Source organism: Pseudorca crassidens, chromosome 1 (genome assembly GCF_039906515.1).
Source record: "Pseudorca crassidens isolate mPseCra1 chromosome 1, mPseCra1.hap1, whole genome shotgun sequence".
NCBI classification, from domain to species: Eukaryota; Metazoa; Chordata; class Mammalia; order Artiodactyla; family Delphinidae; genus Pseudorca; species Pseudorca crassidens.
The window spans coordinates 3088637-3105879 of record NC_090296.1 but is presented as its reverse complement, the minus strand read 5'-3'; the positions used below and the strand labels follow the sequence as shown (position 1 = coordinate 3105879).

General features: G+C 53.9%; 1 long non-coding RNA gene across 2 annotated transcripts; it reads left to right on the top strand.

Annotated features, from left to right (window-relative positions):
* The first annotated feature begins 11856 nt into the window (after positions 1 to 11856).
* Positions 11857 to 17000, top strand: LOC137216592 (uncharacterized). 2 transcript variants are annotated; one of them, XR_010939835.1, is made up of 3 exons: positions 11857 to 12005; positions 16145 to 16219; positions 16444 to 17000. It is a non-coding gene; the product is annotated as an uncharacterized lncRNA (long non-coding RNA). The 2 variants fall into 2 exon arrangements; XR_010939834.1 differs by lacking the exon at positions 11857 to 12005 and adding an exon at positions 14044 to 15321.
* Positions 17001 to 17243: the final 243 nt, after the last annotated feature.

Below are 17243 nucleotides of genomic sequence, written 5' to 3'. Positions count from 1 at the left end.
GCGCTGGCAGCCTCGGCTGTCTCTTTTAAAACCGGGTCTCATCTGGGCTGGGAGCGGCCTTACGGAAAAGGCGACCTTCTTCTAACTTGACGGGCGGGAGACAGGCCCGCCCGTACAGGGTGGGGGCTGCTGGAGAGGGGCGCCCCCGCGGTCTACCCAGCGCCCCGTGAATTCGTGTTGCACCCGCACTGGCCGCTTCAGACTCTACTGCCCACCTTCCCCTCCCCGCAAACAGATGCCTTGGGGTGTCAGTTTGGTAGGAAAGGGCCTGCTGTTTGTCTCCAGGCTGGGTTTGCCTAGCGATTCCTTGCTTATACCAAGATTACGGGTTTATTCGTGTGCCTGGGGAAGGAGGGTGACGGAGAACGTCTTCCACCCAAACAAACCCTTGGCGTCGGGAGAGGAGGGGCGGCCTAGAACTCGTGGGAGGTCACTGAGGCCATGGGGGTGGGCGAGGGCTGGGGAGCCAGGATGCAGGGTTAGGGATCCCCAACCTGGGAAAGGGAGGCGGAGGCGGGGGGAGCTTCAGTAGGAGCAGGGCAGCCAGGTGGAGCAGATGAGGGGACAGATAGAGGTTCGAAGATGCAACACTAAAGGAACCTGTGGCAAAACTGGCTCATGGAGATAAAATCACAGTAGCATCTACCTCTGTGGGAGGTATTGACTGGAAAGGGTAGGAGGGAGCCTTCTGGGCCTCTAGAAATGTTCTATAATTTGACTTGGGTGATGGTTATGCAGGAGTACACAAAAGGAACATTCTTCAAGCTCTACACTTCAGAGTAGTGCATATCACTGTATATCTATTATACCTTAGTTTTTTAAAAGCAGGCAAAAACAATCTTTGGTGTTAGAGGTCAAACTAGAGGATACTTTGGGGGGATTATGAACTGAGGGGCTAGGAACATTCTGTATCTTGACCAGACCCATCTTGGTATATGGGTCTGTACATAATTAATCAAACCGTACTCTAAATATGTATGCACTTTATGTGTATGATACCTAAATTAAAAAAAAAAAAAAAAAGGCCGAGCAGCCTACGTGGCCATTTTACAGTTAAAACCAAATTCTTCATCTTAGCTTTTAAGTAGGGTGATCAAACGTCTGAATTTGTCTGGGACAGTCCCCATTTTTTGCCCTTGTCCCAGTGTATGTATAACAACGTCCTTCATTCCCACTGTGTCCGCATTTGCACAGTATATTCTCTCATGCTCAGACCCAGCAAGGGTCTGCTCAGCCCTCTAGCCCTGTCCCTACTCTCTTCTCAGTCTCTGACTCCAGTCTCACTGGCCTCTTTGCTGTTCCTCTACTATTCCTGCTCCCTCCTGCCTCAGGGCCTTTGCACTTGCCAAGCCCTTCACGTTGGATGCCCCTCCCTGACCACCTTCACTTTGTGTGCTCAGCCCCAATCTGTTTCAGGATTGTCCCTTCAGGGCAGCCTTGCCTACCTGACTGGGCTGGATCAGGCCCCAGCTCACCCTGTAGTTTTTCTTAGCACTTGCCTAAGTGGATACCTGTGAGTCTTGCCCATTAGTCTGGATACTAGAAATCTTCCTGTGCCTCAATTTCTTCGGAGGTAAAAAGAGAATAATAATAGGACCTACCCCAGTATTTCAGTGAGTTTCTGGAAGGATTAAATGAGTTAATACCCAGAGAGTACTTTGAACAGTGCCTGGCTTGCTTTACATGCTCACATATTGGTAGCTGGTATTGTGCATTAGAGTTTTATTTCTAAAACTAAGGGCTCTGTGACCAGCTGATGGATACAGTGTCTTGGGTTCCCCAGACCAGGGAATCCCAGTGTCCTCAGGCATCCATGAGGTTCCTCTGTGTCTGTCTTAATCACTTTGGGCTGCTATAACGAAGTACCATAGACTGGGTGCCTTACAAACAACAGAAGCTTATTTCTCACAGTTCTGGAGGCTGGAAGTCCAAGGGCAGGATGCCAGCATGGTCTGGTTCTGGGTGACTGCCCTACCCCTGGTTACAGAGGGCTGTCTTTCTGTGTTCTCACATGGGGAAAGAGGTAGCTCTCTGGCCTCATAAATGGGCACTAATCCATTCATGAGGGCTCCACCCTTATGACCTAATCATTTCCCAAAGGCTCCACCTCCTAAAAACATAACATTGCGGGTTAGGATTTCAGCATATTAATTTTGGGGACACAAACATTCAGTCCATAACAGTATCTTTACAATAAACTCCTCCTACATAGGCTGGTACGGTGGGTTTCTGGTCTTTGCAACACTGCAAGCCAGACTAAGGCTAGCCTTAGCCTCAGACCCTGAAACGTGTACAACATACAGTAACCGAGTCACAAACAATGTCTCAGTTCAGAAGTTAGAGCGTCCAGGTCTACAGAGTCAAACCTTTGAACCTGATTTAACTTTAAATCTTACCTTGGGCCCTTTAGGGCCTGGGATGAACTCTGGGGAAAGGGGGCTGTGCTCAGCAGTCTCCCTCGTTCCTTCCCGCAAGCCGCTCAGCTAGCTCGGCCCTGCTTCCACCCATCCGGGGCAGCTGCCAGAGAGGAAGAACGGAGAGGCACTGGGGAGGGCTATGGCCTCACCTCTGGTCTGGCAACGTGTAAGCTGACCCCTCTCTCCTGGGAACATTCACAGGCTCCCCAACAGTTCCCTGATATTCTCTCTCCTGGGCAGCAGTATCACTTTTCTGGGTGGGTGTTTATCTGGTGCCTGCAGGGGACCCTCTGCCCTTCCATGGAGACCACTGGACAGGACCTAAGATGACCCATCCATGCAACTCACATCTGTCCACACAGCTCACGTCTGTCCACAGGAAGCACCCCTCACCCCGACAGATGTTCCAGAGCAGGCAGGTGCCCACACAGCAGCACACTCCTGGCTCTGGCTCCAAAGCAGCTCGTGAGCCTTCTTTCCCGGCTGGGAGTCCATCCCCAGTCCACTGTGCCCCAAAATGGAGGGCTGCTTTTGAAGCTCACTGAGCAATCCCTTGTACATGGACACAAGACAAAGGTCATCGTCCCTTTGCTGGACAGTCTGGTGTTTGTCTGCCTGGCACCCCCTGTCCCCTGAACCCCATTCCCCGTAAGTCTTTGTTCTGGCTCCACTCTGCTCATGGGATCCTAGAGTGGCCGCCACAGGGGGTGGACATGTCACCCGAGGTGGCTGGTCAGCTCTCCATCTCCCCTCCACCCACAGCGACCCCGGATCAGGGGCACCATATGATTCACGCCAGGCCAATAGGTGAACTCCTTTAGGATGTTGTATACTAAACTGGGAGAGGGACTTCCCTGGTGGTCCAGCCGTTAAGACTCCACACTCCCAATGCTGGGGGCTCTGGTTCGATCCCTGGTCAGGGAACTAGATCCTGCAACAAAGGGTCTTCATGCTGCAACTAAATATCCCGCACGTGGCAACTAAGATTCCACGTGCTGCAACAAAGACCCGGTGCAGCCAAATAAATTTTTTAAAAAAGAAAAAAAAACTGGGAGAGAGAATTTCTCATCTTTTGCTTTAGACCAGGGGCAGGTGAGCTTTTTCAGCCAAGGTTCAGATAGTAAATACTTCAGGTTTTTCATATCCTAGTCTCTGCCTCTACTGCTATGGCGTGAAAACAGCCATAGACAATATGTAAACAAATGAGCATGTGCCCCAGAAAAGCTTTACTTACAGAAAAGGAACTTGGCCCACAGGCTGCAGGTGGCTGATCCCTGCTTTGTAGCCCATGTTGTGATGGTGGGACGTCACCCCAACAGCCACAGTTCCTGTTAGAAAGAGAGAAGGAGCAGGGGGTATTTTGTTATGTAAACAATAAAATTTCCTCTTTTCTTTAAACCAGTGTGAGCAAGGGTCTTGCCATTTACACTGAAAAGTGCCCTTTCAAATCCTTAAGAACAAATGAAAGTAATCCAAAAGGAACACAAGCAAATAATATGAACAAGGGTGTGTTGTACAGAAGAAGAAACACAAAGGATCAATAGATATATGAGAATGTGCTCAACCTTATTGACAGGAAAACGCAAATTAACTTCTGCTTTCAACCAAGATGGAGTAATGGGGATCAGATTTACCCTCCTACCTGAAACAGTGAAGAAAATAGTCAAAATACATGAAACAACGATTTTCACGATGCTAGAAGCCAGGGGACAAAGGACTGTGATCCCTCAGCCACCATAAACAAAAGTGATCCCTATGGCTGCCCATCCAGGGAGAGGGGACTTGGGGGGGGAGCCCCGTGGGCTGCTTGAGATGAGGAAGCAGAGCTGAGGGTCTGGCAGCTGGAAGGCTCAGGACAAAGTACCAGAGAGGAGTGAGCTGCACAGAGAGAGAACCAGGAGATCAGCAGAGGGTCCCCCTGAGTACCCAACAGCATACTGACTAGCACTTTCGTAGAAAGAAACTACCCAAGGCTGGGGAAAGAACCAGGCATAGCGCCTGGTGCTCACCTACGCTGAAAATAGTGTTGTTTTGCAGCAGTCAGACTAGAAAAACTTGTTAATTCACCAGCACTGGGCAGAATTCTCTAGAAGGTTATACCTTGGGAGTGGGAACTAGCCCTGGACTGAGCATTGCTCCAGATCTGCCTACTAACAAATCATAAAAATGAGACCCAAAAGTATTAAACCGTTTCCAACTAACTTAACTGCATCCCAGAACAGAGCTCCAGAAAATTTACAGGAACAGAAAAATATCCAGCACCCAAAAAGGTAAAATCACAACGTCTGGTATCTAATCAAAGACTAGTAGACATTCAAGCAGGCAAGAAGACACAACCATAGTGAGGAGAATAAGCAAATAATCAAAATCCACCCAGCACTTACACAGATGTTAGAATTAACAGCGAAAGACATGAAAGCAGTTATGAAAGCTGTATTCCACATGTTCAAAAAGTTAATAGAGGGACTTCCCTGGTGACACAGTGGTTAAGAATCTGCCTGCCAATGCAGGGGACATGGGTTCGAGCCCTGGTCCAGGAAGATCCCACATGCTGCAGAGCAGCTAAGCCCGTGCGCCACAACTACTGACCCTGTGTGCCACAACTACTGAAGCCCGCGTGCCTAGAGCCCATGCTCCCTAACAAGAGAAGCCACTGCAATGAGAAGCCCATGCACCGCAATGAAGAGTAGACCCCGCTTGCCGCAACTAGAGAAAACCTGCATGCAGCAACGAAGACCCAACGCAGCCAAAAAAGAAAATAATAAAGTAAATAAATTTTTTTAAAAGTTTATAGAATCATAAAAGACATTTTTAAAAAACCTAAGAGAACTTTAAGAGATGAAAACTACACTTTCTGAGATGAAAAACACACTGTATGGGATTAATGGCAAGTTAGGCATCACACAAGAAAATATTACTGAATTTGAAGGCGTAGCAATAGAGCTTATCCGAAATAAAACAGTGAGGAAAAAAAGAATTTAAAAAATAAACAGAACATCAGTGAACTGTAGGACAATATCAGGTGGTCCAATATGTGGATTGGAATCCCAAAGGAGAAGAGCAAGAAAGAGGAGGGACAGAAAAAAAAAATTGAAGAAATAATGGCTGAAAATTTTCCAAACTCGATGAAAACCATAAATCACAAATCTAAGACGTTCAATGAACCCCAAGCACAAGAAACATCAAAAAAAAAAAAAACCCAAAAAACAAACAACTATACTAAGGCACATCATAATCAACACCAGTGATAAGGAGAAAAAAAATAGCCAGAGGGTGAAAAAAGACACGTTACATGCAGAGCAACAAATTTCTCATTGGAAATTACGTGAATGAAAAGACATTGGAGCAACATCTTTAAAGGACCAAAAGAAAAAAGTTAACTGCCAGCCTAGAATTCTATACTGAGCAAAAGTATCTTTCAAAAATGAAGGTGGAAATAAAGACATTTTCAGACATACAAAGGTCCACCACGAGGACAGAGGTCCATTGCCTGACTGGCTTCTTTGGATTTCATAGACACATTTACTGCTTGGGTAAGCTTCTCTAATTCATTTACTGGGTACCCACTAAGACTGCTAATTTTGAGTGGAACCCAGAGAACAAATGGGTTCTTCATCAGGTCTAGGCTTTGATGCAAGCTGCCTTGCCACTTAAACCCCATGATCCAGCAGAACCTGTTGTTTTTAGTGTGTGTGGCAGACAGAGGTGCTCTGTGGAGCAAGTCCCAATAGGAAAATCACTGTGTGTGCACCCAGAGTTTTGGAGTCAGGCCATGCCTTCTTCTGCCAGCAACTTTCCTCCATTTCAAAGGGAACTCCTGGCTTGCTGCTAGATCTAAGTGGCGACTTAATGCCTGGCCATGGATACCAAGAAACTATGACTCAAGCTGTCCATCATAAGATAGATGTTATCGTACCTACTAAATCTTAAACGTGGATATGCACGCAGCATTCCATTGTAAAATGAAACTGGTCCCTGACAGACCTGGAAGGAACAAGGAGACTTCATGAGTAGGCGACTTAGACTCCATGGTACCTGCTCCTACTGTATTACCAACTCTTTTAAACTCACAGCTATGCCCTCATGGGAAGCGTGGTGATCAGTCAACAGAGGATGAAAAGGTGTGTGCCTGATTTAAAGATTTGTCTGCCTGGGGTGGTGACTCCAGCCAGAGATGGATGGCTGTGGCTTTACAGACACACTCAGAAGAAGCCCTGAAGGACCATAGTGAAGAGAAATTCTTCCAGAGGCAAAAATGTTGATTCTATGATGACTCATGGGCAGTGGCTAACAGGTTGGCCAGCTGATCAGAGACTTGGGAAGAATACTTTTTCTAGGAGATCTGGGGGAAAGGCAAGCAAATGGAGCTCTCAGAATGGGCACAGAGTGAGAAGAGATACTCACCAAAGGACATCTACCATGGAGGAAGCTCTTGCGTGTCAAGTGGACAAGATGACCTACTCTGAGGACGTCAGCCTCTTTCCTCCCCTGCCCCAGTGCTTGCTCAACGGGTCCACGTCCAAGTGGCCAAGGAGGCAGGAATGGAGGCTACGCAGGGGCTCAGCCACACAAACTTCCCTCGGCCTGGCTGACTTGGTTTCCATTATGGCTGAGAGCCCACCTTGTCACCAGCAGGGACCCACGCTGAGCTCTTAATATGGTGCCATTCCCCAGAGGGACCAGGCAGTTGCCTGGAGATATAGGACCTCTTTCATCATGTAAGAGACAGTGATTTGTTTTGCCCTTGTATATTTCAGGTCAGAACTTGCCTTTCCAGCCACATTGCTTCTACCGACACTGCCATTTGTGGACTCAGAGAATGCTTTATTTATCCATCACCATGGCAACTGAAGCAACATTGCCTTGGACTGAGGGACTCATTTTTTAAAAAATATTTTATTATTTTTAAAAGATTTTTGATGTGGATCATTTTTAAAGTCTTTATTGAATTTGTTACAATCTTGCTTCTGTTTTATGTTTTCTGGTTTTTTTGGCCACGAGGCAGGTGGGATCTTAGCTCCCTGACCAGGGATTGAACCCACACTCCCTGCATTGGAAGGCAAAGTCTTAACCACTGGGCCACCAGTGGACCGCCAAGGGACTCACTTTTTGTTGAAGAAAGTGTGGCAGAGAGCTCAAGCCCATGAAATTCCCTGGACTTACCATGTATGTGCCCCATCACCCAGAAGCAGCTGGCTGGGGAGAATGGTGGAAGGGTCTGTAGAAGACTAGTTGTGGTGCTTGTTGAGAGCCAACACCCTGCAAGGTTCAAGCGCTCTTCTCCAGGGTGTAGTGTATGCCTTGACCCAGCAGGCATTATATGGTGCCATTCCCCCACAGCCCAAACGCATGGGTCCAGGAACCAAGCAATGGAGGTGGGAGTGGCCCCTCCCCACGATTACACCAAAGAAAGAACGCACTGGAGGAATTTTTGCTTTCCTTCCTGTGACCTTGGGCTAGTGTCCAAGAAAGGAATGCCTCCATCAGGAAACACAGTCATGCTTCCAATGAATTAAAGTGAATTAAAGCCGAGGCTGTCCCCTCCCCCGATGGGCTGTTTCTGGTTCCTTATACCACTGAAGCAGCAGGCATGGAAGGGGATGTTGATCTCAGTCAGCCGAGGGAATGTGAATTGAGTCCACACACTGGGGCAGGTAGATTACGTGTGGAGCCCGGGGATGGCACTGTGGTTCTTCTTACTGGGAAAAAGGAAGGAAGTTCCTTAATGATGGGCCCACAGAGCGCTCAGGTCCTGAAGGAACAAAAGTTTGGGTCATCCCTTGGGCTGACCCAGGGTTCAGTGGTTGCAGGACATTGTGCAAGCAGGCACTGGCCCAGCAAGCCCCCTGGGGGCTATTTCCTTCTCACCTGCCCGGCTCCACCCTTGCGACCTTATATGGGGAGCGCTGTGATGCTCACCACGAGCTCACCACCTCCGGCTTCGGGGTTGGCTGCCTCCCCAGTTGCCCATCACCCAGCACGATCAGAGGCTAATGTAGCATCGTGCGCCCTGGGTGTTGAGGACACATGTCCCCCACTGAACAGGGGTGGATGCTGAAGGCCGAGGGGTGGGTGCCCCTCCCGGTCCACTCTCCGTCCTTCTCTGCCTGTTTTGTGCCCCAGATGGGCTGTACCCATGGGAGGCGGAGCTCAGGAGAGCGAGAAGGGTATCTTGTCCCCACCTCTCCCTTCCCGTCGCTGCAGCCACGGCTTGCTCCAGGCCCCTCTCCTTGAAACAGCTGCCCCCAGGTTCCAGCCACCCCTCCCCCCCACTGCCCCTCCCCCCCATAGGTGGTAATAGCTCCCTGCCGCTGCCAGCCTTGCCCCCCTCATCCCTCCCCAACTGCCCGGAATCCTGCTCACACATCAGTAAACAGGCCATTTTATGCTTTCCTGGATCTCCCTGCTTTCATGTGCCCCTGCTGGGACTCTGACCAATGCAGTCCTGTGTACAGTAATATTCATGAACCGGTTACTTGCAATTAAAATAATGAAAATCTAAATGTCCATCAATGGACAGATAGATAAATGATGGTACCTTCAAAATATGGAGTTCCACGCAGCCATTAAAAAATGATACAGGTCCAGCACTGTTCTAGGTGCTGAAGATGCAGCAGCGGCCCAGATGGTTGCCCAAGCGTCCACTCTGGTCCAGGAACAGATTACAGAGGAGTAGAAAGAGAGAATTTTGGAGAGTGATGAGGGCTTGGAAGGAAGTGGACCTGGTAATGAGATAGGGCAGTGCCTGCCTTCCAGATGGGGAATACGGGGCGGCCTCTACGGCGTGGACACTGTAGCTGAGAAGTGAACAAAAAGGAAGGAGCTCTGTGAGGCTTTCCAGGTAGAGAAACCCCTGTCACAGAGCGGGGACAGAAGGCAGCCGGCATGGAATGGTGGAGAGGCGGGCAGGCCTAGACGTGTGTGGCTGGGCCTCAGCTGATACGTCAAGCGGCTCCACCTTCCCTGACAGTCGCTGCCTGGGTCCTGCGGCCGCTGTGACCCTGATAGTGGTTCCTGAGGTTTCCTGCTGCCGGCCTCCCTAGGCCACAGTTCTTCCTGAGGGGTGTTTCTCTTCCGCTTTCTCAGCCTCCGAGCTGACGACGTGGAGAACTTTGAAGGTCAGGGGCACGAGCGGGTACTCTGCCAAGGTCAGACACAAAGAAAGTGTCCCCACAGACGTGTGCACAGGAAGGAAGGAGTCAGGGAGCCCACGGTGAGGGCAGCGGCGGGGGGGGGGGGGGCGGGCGAGGGGACGTCAGGCAGTCCTGTCGCGAGTGTGCGGCCTCTTGTTGCCTGGGCACCTTGGCACAGAACCGGCTGCAAGTTTGTGAGCCCCTCCCCATGCATGTCCCTGCGCGAAACGCCCCGTGGCTGCCTGGAATGTTCTCTGCATCCAAAACCACTGAACCCAGCAGTATCCAGCAGCTGCCCACGTGGGCTGCTCTGAGGGCTGGGTGAGAGGACTAGACCGAGGCCCAACTCTGTGACCCCCAGCTCCTCCTCTGAAAGAGAGAGGGAGACCCTCCATTACAGGGTCCCGGAGAGACCTCAGCGAGGTCACGGGTGACCTGCAGTCGTACTGGATACATTAATGCAGATCGTCCCAGTCACACTAATAGTAGCTGATGACAGTGATGGCAATGGAAGGAGAGAGACTGGAGGCGGCGATCAATGCAGCCAGTGCAGCCTCATCCGCACCCGGCCGCCCTCCCCTACCTGGTCTCCCCCATCCTCCACTGGCCGCCAGACGCATCTTCCCAAAGCCTGGCTCTGATCACATCTCTCTCTTGCTTGGAAGGCTCCCCGCTGCCTCAGGGATAAGCGGGCCCTTTGGAGCCCTTTTTTAAAAAATTAATTAATTTATTTGGCTGTGCCGGGTCTTAGTTGTGGCACGCGGGATCTTTAGTTGCGGCATGTGGGACCTAGTTCCCTGACCAGGGATTGACCCCCGGCTCCCTGCATTGGGAGCGTGGAGTCTTAGCACTGGATCACCAGGGGAGTCCCCTTTTTGAGCCTTTGACCTAGGACTTCCCCTCCCAGAGTCTACACTGCTGCTTCGAGAGGGAATTACTTGCTGCTGGTGTGGCGGCTAGACCAGAAAGTCAGGGAGGAGGCGTAGGGTGGGGATGGGGGGTCTTCGGGGAGAACATCAAGGCTTTGCAGCAAAGACTGCAAACACTCTAAGCGCCCTGTGCTCTTTACAGACTAATCTGCTGAGAACCCAACGAGGCAGGGACAGGAATCGCCCCCTTTTTCAGAAGAGCAAACTGAGGCTTGGTGAAGCGAAGTAAGGGCTGGTAAAGGCAGGGCCTGCTTCCGAGCCTAGGCACCCTGGCCCGCCACTGTGCCACCTTCCCTCAAAGCAGCAGGGGCCTCCTCCTAACCCAGGCTGGTGTCTTCTTCCCAGGAAGAAAGAGTAACTCCGTAAGGAGTACCAACCCCAGCTACTTCTGCATGCCAAGCACTTTCCACATGGCCCCTCGCTTATCTGCACACGGCCTTGAGCTCCTCCCCACTGTGCAGATGAGGAAATTGAGGCCCAGAGTGGGTGAGAGACTGTCCAGGGGCACACAGGGCATTGGAGGAGCTAGGGCTTCGTCTAAGCTTGTGTGGCCAGCAGAGGTCTGAGCATTGACCTTGAGCACAGCCTGCAAGGCTGAAATGTCCTGTTTGGTGTGTGGACAGAGAAGGCCTGGAAGAGGCAGGCTGATGACACTCCTGTCGCTGTGGCCACCCTTCCACCTTGTGGTTCTCAAAGTGTGGTCCCTGGACCCGACCAGCAGCACAACCCCTGGGAACTTGTTACAAATGCACCCCAGACCCACAGGGGCAGGGGCCTCCGTGCCACTCTGCTGCACGCTGAAGCCTGGGGACCATCGGTGGCTGTTTTCCCTCCAGGGCCTCTGCTCTGGGCCGTGGTGGGCGCTCACCTCCCTGCTACTCCCCTCAGTCCCCCAGGGCTGAGTGAGAAGGGGAGGGAGGGAGACTGCTGGGCCAGTCCCTGCTTCACCTGATTGAACCCAAGGTATGATTACACCTGTCAGCAAATTATCCCTCATCTGCTGCAAGGGTATAAGGGTCCACACCTCCCAAGGCTGTGAGGATTAAGTGAGAGAATGTGCAGGGTGGGCACCGAGGCCACTTCACAGCTCACGTCTCCATCACCATTAGAACTGCCGATCTTACCATGGATCTAACCCCACCATTCCACCACCCCGTACCCGCTCCCACACCTCCCCCGGGTGCCGCCCTCAGAGCTCAGAGGATAATCTCCCTAAATCGGCCTCCAAGACCCAGGGCTCCGGGCCCCCACTGACTCTCCAGGGTCAGGGAGTCTGGGGTCCTGGCCTCTGCCCGCACGGCCTGCCGCCTGGGTCGCCCCTCCCAGCAGAGCTTCCGGCCTTTTCCCACCCTCCCACCCAACTAGGGAGAGGCGCAGAGCCGCTCGGGAGCGGCTCGGGGTTTGGGGGCCTGGGCTCCCACTGGCGAGGTGCGCCTGGAACGGCGGATGTCGCGCTGCGCGCTTGGGGGCTTGGGGAACGGATGCGGGAGAAAATGGTGGCCGCGCGGCTGAAGGACCTGCCGGAGGTAGGGGTGGGGAGGGAGCGGAGAAGACCGGGGCTGGGGGGCCGGGGCAGAGTGTGGCGGGCGTGGGCTGTCCGGCCTGGGCTGGCGATCTCCCGGCGGCTCCCGGGCGCAGAAGCCGGGCGGGACCGGGGTGCCAGGCCCCACCGCTCAGCCCTGACGCGCGGGGTCACCGTTCGCCGGGCCTCCAGGCTGGGAACCCCGCCCCGCCCCACCCGCCGCCCACCTCGAGTCTGCTCAGGTCGGGCCTTGCCTCCGCCGGCCGTCAGGGCTTTGCCCCCAGGCGCGCAGGAGAGTCACGCGGGGGCTTTTAGAGCCCAGCTCCCGAGAATCGGTTAAACGCGAGGGTGCCGGGGAGCGGGCAGTTTCTGCGCCGTCCAAGGGCCTAACATCCATCCCGTCCGTCCGGCAGGGACTCGACGCCCCTGGGGCGGGGGTGGGGGTGGGGTGGGGAGAGGGAGGACTCCGGGGCGCCCCCTGGAGGGCAGGAGGGGCCGGGAAAACTCGAGTCCCAGCTTCACTTCTGCGCTGGGAGCCCTGGGGCAAGCCGCTTCCCTCTCGGAGCCTCAGTGTCTGAGCCCGTATCCGGGAACAGAAGTTAACCGCCCTTGATTCCAGGGCTGCTGTGAGGTCTGGAGGGCCCACGGGGTTGGCCGCGCCACAGCTGGGGTGTGGCTGGACAGTGTTAAATGGAGATGCGGTGAGAGGTCTGCCTCCCGACCCCTTCGCGCCCCGTACCCCGAAAACGACAGCCCAGCCCAGTGGTTTGCAGCAGGTCTCACGTGCCCACCCAAACCCGAGCCCCACCTCTCAGCTCTGTGACCCTGGGCAGTTTCCTCAGCCTCTCTGTGCCCGGTGTCCTCCTCTTTAGAATGAGATAACAATATACCATCCTCACAAGGTTTCCAAGATTAAGTGAGCTTGGCAAAGCACCAGACAGTGCCTTGTACACAGGAAGTGCAGTGCAGGCTCAGCTAGAATATTGGTGTACTTCCAGAGCATTTCAATGCCATACAAACATATATGCGTATAGAAGGGCACGTATTTTAAACTTCACGTTTATTACACAAAGGGGCTCAGGACAGGCATTGCTAATTTACCAGTGCGTCTTGGAGAACAATCTGTCCCCACCTCTGTGAACAGGAACTTCAGCTTAGTGGGGTGGCCACGTGGGGCAAGACCTGGGGTGTCTCCGAGGCTGGCCAGCTGGGTTCTGCCCTCTGCTCCTGGCACTGGGCGAGTCCTGGGGGGCTTTAGAGATTAAAACTCAGGACGGTGAGGGACGTCACTGGTGGCGCAGTGGTTAAGAATCCGCCTGCCAGTGCAGGGAACACGGGCTCGAGCCCTGGTCCGGGAAGATCCCACGTGCCGCGGAGCAACTAAGCCCGTGCGCCACAACTGCTGAGCCCACACGCCACAACTACTGAAGCATGTGCACTTAGAGCCGGTGCTCCGCAACAAGAGAAGCCACCGCAATGAGAAGCCAGCGCACTGCAACGAAGAGTAGCCCCTGCGCACCACAACTAGCGAAAGCCCACGCGCAGCAACAAAGGCCCAACGCAGCCAATCAATCAAAAACAGAAAAAAACAAAAAACTCAGGACCATGAGCCCTGCCCAGCCCCAGTCTCTCCCTGCGCACATCGGGCAGGGCTGGGGTGAGGCACAGGGAAGGGCAAGAGACAACACTGTCCCCTATGGTAGGCGGAATGACCGGGTGGCCTCTGCGGCCGTGGCCTTGGACAGCTCCCTTCCTCCCCTGCTGCCTCGGTCAGCTCTGCGGTGGCACCGGCGCTGGATTCCAGCAGCAGCCCCACGCTCACTTGCCCGCCGCGCTCTCCCTACACCTGGGCTGCCTCTCTCGTTTCCATCCCCACCTGTCCCAGGTCACCTGTCCTCCAGGCCGGGCCCGGCGGAGACAGATTCCCACCCCACCCCCACCGCTTCCCTTCTCCGCCCAAGCTGAGTTCCCAGCGCGGGGTGGGATGGGGGTTGGGGGGGGGAGCGAGCGCCTCGCGCCTCTGAAATAGGGAGCAAGCCCCTTCCTCCCCCAGAGGGCAGGGTGCTCGCGCCGCGCGGGGCGCCTGGCCCTGGTTCCCGTCCGGTTCCGCCTCCCATTCGCGGGCGAGCCCGCTCTCTCCGGGCCCCAGTTTCTCCGGCTGTGCCTGGGGTAGAGGCTGCAGGCGGCGGCGCTGAGCGAGGAAGGAAGGTCAACTGGATTCGCCTTCTCTGGCTCCTGCAACCGGAATCCCCGCCCGAGGGAGGGCCGGAGATCCGGAGAAACAGAGACCGAGAGACAGACTCCGGGACGCCCACGTCCAAGGGGAGAGCGGGTGCCGGGCCGCGAGCGGCGCTTCCTCCACCGCCCGCTCCTACCGTCGGAGGCGGGGCGAGGCTCCCAGGCCAGCCGCCCTCAATCTGCCTTTCCTGGGTCGGGGGTCGCGGGAGCGAGGAGTGGGGCGGAGGGCCTGGGCGCCCCCGGGCTCCCCGCCCGCGCAGGGTCGCCTCGTGGCCGGCGGGCGCTGGAGAAAGGCGAGCGGACGGGCGTCGCCCGGACCGGGAGGGGGCGCTCGAGAGAAGCAGTGAACGCCCAGCTCCGACCCCTGGAGCCTCCCGGCCGTCGGCCCGCCCACCCCAGCTGACGCCCTGTCTCAGGACCCCAATCCACCCGGTCCCCCTGTCAGGCTCAGCGCAGCGGCAGTGCAGGTCAAGGAGGGCGGTTCGGGTCTGGGGGCAGGCCCGGGTCCCTCTCCGCTCCCCACTCCGGCCTCACCGGGAGGACAGATTCCCCCTACCTCCGGGATCTGTCCCCGCACTTGTCCCGGCGCGGCGCTCAGCGTAGGCGGAGCACATCACAGGTCTCAAGGGCTGATGGCAAGGCCGGCGGCTCTTGGGGTCCTATAGACGCTGGGAAGGGCGCCGTGCACCTGTGTTCTGCACACCTGCTCGCCCGTGCTCTCTGGGTGTGATTCTCTTATGGCATTTTTAAAACTCTGAAATCTGATTATTTACATTAGAGAGAAATGTCCAGAAACTTTGTGCAGTCAACCAATCTTTAGGGGCTGGGGATTTAGTGTTGGAGCGAAGGTTGAAAATCCCTGCCTCAGGGCCTTCGTTCTAGCGGGGTAGGGGTGGGATGTTTTCTCCAGCCGGACCTCCCTCTTCCCTCGCTGTCAATCCACCCCCTGGGCCCGTCCACTCCTCCACTGGGGTCATTTACTTAGGACCCTCCGCCCAGCAGCCCACCAAGGGCAGAGGGACTCCGTTCTGGACCTGCCTCTCACAGAGGATCAGCACGCGAGGACGAAGTATAGGACCAAGGTGCTCACATTCAAATTAACACCTGAATTTCCCTTTGCTCTGCTGTGGCCCTCGCGGGAGTCTGGGATGTTTTACTCTAGAATGGCCACAAGATGGCGCAAAGAGCAAACCTTCCTGGCCCAGAGCCAGGATTCCACCCACTCTGAGTACCCCCAGCCGGGCGCTGCCCTCACCTCCGTCCAAGCTTTGGAGGGTGCGTGTAGGTGAGGGGGCTGGGAAGGGGATAACTCCAGCCTCACCGGGGCCAGGGAACATCAGAGATAGTTGGTTCTTACTCTTCATTTGGTACTCCATTCTCTTACTGCATTGGCGGGAACACCAAAGCCCAGAGAGGGGCAGGGCTTCCCAACGGCACACAGCAAAGGCTGGGAGCAGCCGGGACACACAGCTCCTGCCTCCAGTTCTGCCCGTCTCCTGTGGAGAAGGGCCCATGGTGGAGGGCAGAAGGGGGGAGGAAAAGCAGAATCGGAGGCTGGAGGCAAAGATGGGCCCCAAGACTGGACTCTGTGGGCTCAGATACAGGCCTCCAGGCCTGTCCTTAAAGATACGCCCCGTCCCAAGCCGCCGCTGCACCATCAGAGCTTTAAGCCTCAAGGGCCTTGAGCACTTCCTGAGAGCCCTATTAGGAGTGAGCGAACCCCAGGAGCCGTGAGGCCCTTGTCAGCTAACATCTTGGGTGAAAGGCAACACCTTGGGTGACAGCTAACACCTCATTAACAAGTAAGGAGAGAAAATCCTGCGCAAGTGGAAAGGAGGTGGGATGGCCTCTGGGGGGATGGGGTGGTGGGAGGGGAGTGTGCCCACACACGCTTTCCTGACACAGGGTGCCTGGCTGTTGAGAGGGTGTGGTTGCAGCCACAGTGACCACCGCAGCTTTGCCCCTGTCCTTCTGGTCCAGGTACTGTCCAATGAAGAAGTGTATGTATATTGGGGGAGGGGTCCCTTCTCAGGACTTAGCTGAATGGGGTACTTGCCTGCCTAAACACTGCCCCCCAGAGCTCCCCGTTGTCACCAGGAACCCATCATCAGGGACCAGTCTCTTAGCTGGGTACTCCCAGCCTTGCCTCATATCTGTCAACCTCTTTTCCCATTCTCACCTCTTTTCTCACCCACATCATCAAGTCTCCCACGCTGCAGCCACCTTGCCCAGATCAGGCCTGTGCTGATCCTGACGCGATGCCGCCTTCCAGGTCATCCTCCTTGGAAACTTGTGCGAAGAGCTACAGCCACTCCATAGCCAGGAGGTGGAGGCACCAAGATTTGGACGCAGTACACATTTTGACACTGACACTTCTCTGTCTGGCCTGATTCCCCTTTTTTAAAAAAATTTTAATTGTACTGAAGTATAGTTGATCTACAATGTTGTGTTAATTTCTTCTGTATAGCAAAGTGACCCAGATATACACATATATATAAATTCTTTTTCGTATTCTTTTCCACCATGGTCTGTCACAGAATATTGAATATATAATAGTTCCCTGTGCTCTACAGTAGGACCTTGTCGTCTATCCATCCTATACACACTAGTTTGCCTCTGCTAATCCCAAACTCTCATTCCTCCCTCCCCACCTCCTTGGCAGCCACAAGTCTGTTCTCTATATCTGTGAGTCTATTTTTGTTTTGTAGATATGTTGATTTGTATTGTATTTTAGCTTCCAAATATAAGTGATATCATATGATATTTGTCTTTCTCTGTCTGACTTACTTCGCTTAGGATGATAATCTCTAGGTCCATCCATGTTGCTACAGAGGGCATTATTTCATTGTTTTTAATGGCTGAGTACTATGTACCACATCTTCTTTATCCATACATCTGTCAATGGACATTTAGGTTCTTTCCATGTCTTTTTTTTTTTCCAATGTATTTTTAAATTTTATTTATTTATTATTTTTGGCTGCGTTGGGTCTTTGTTGCTGCGCGA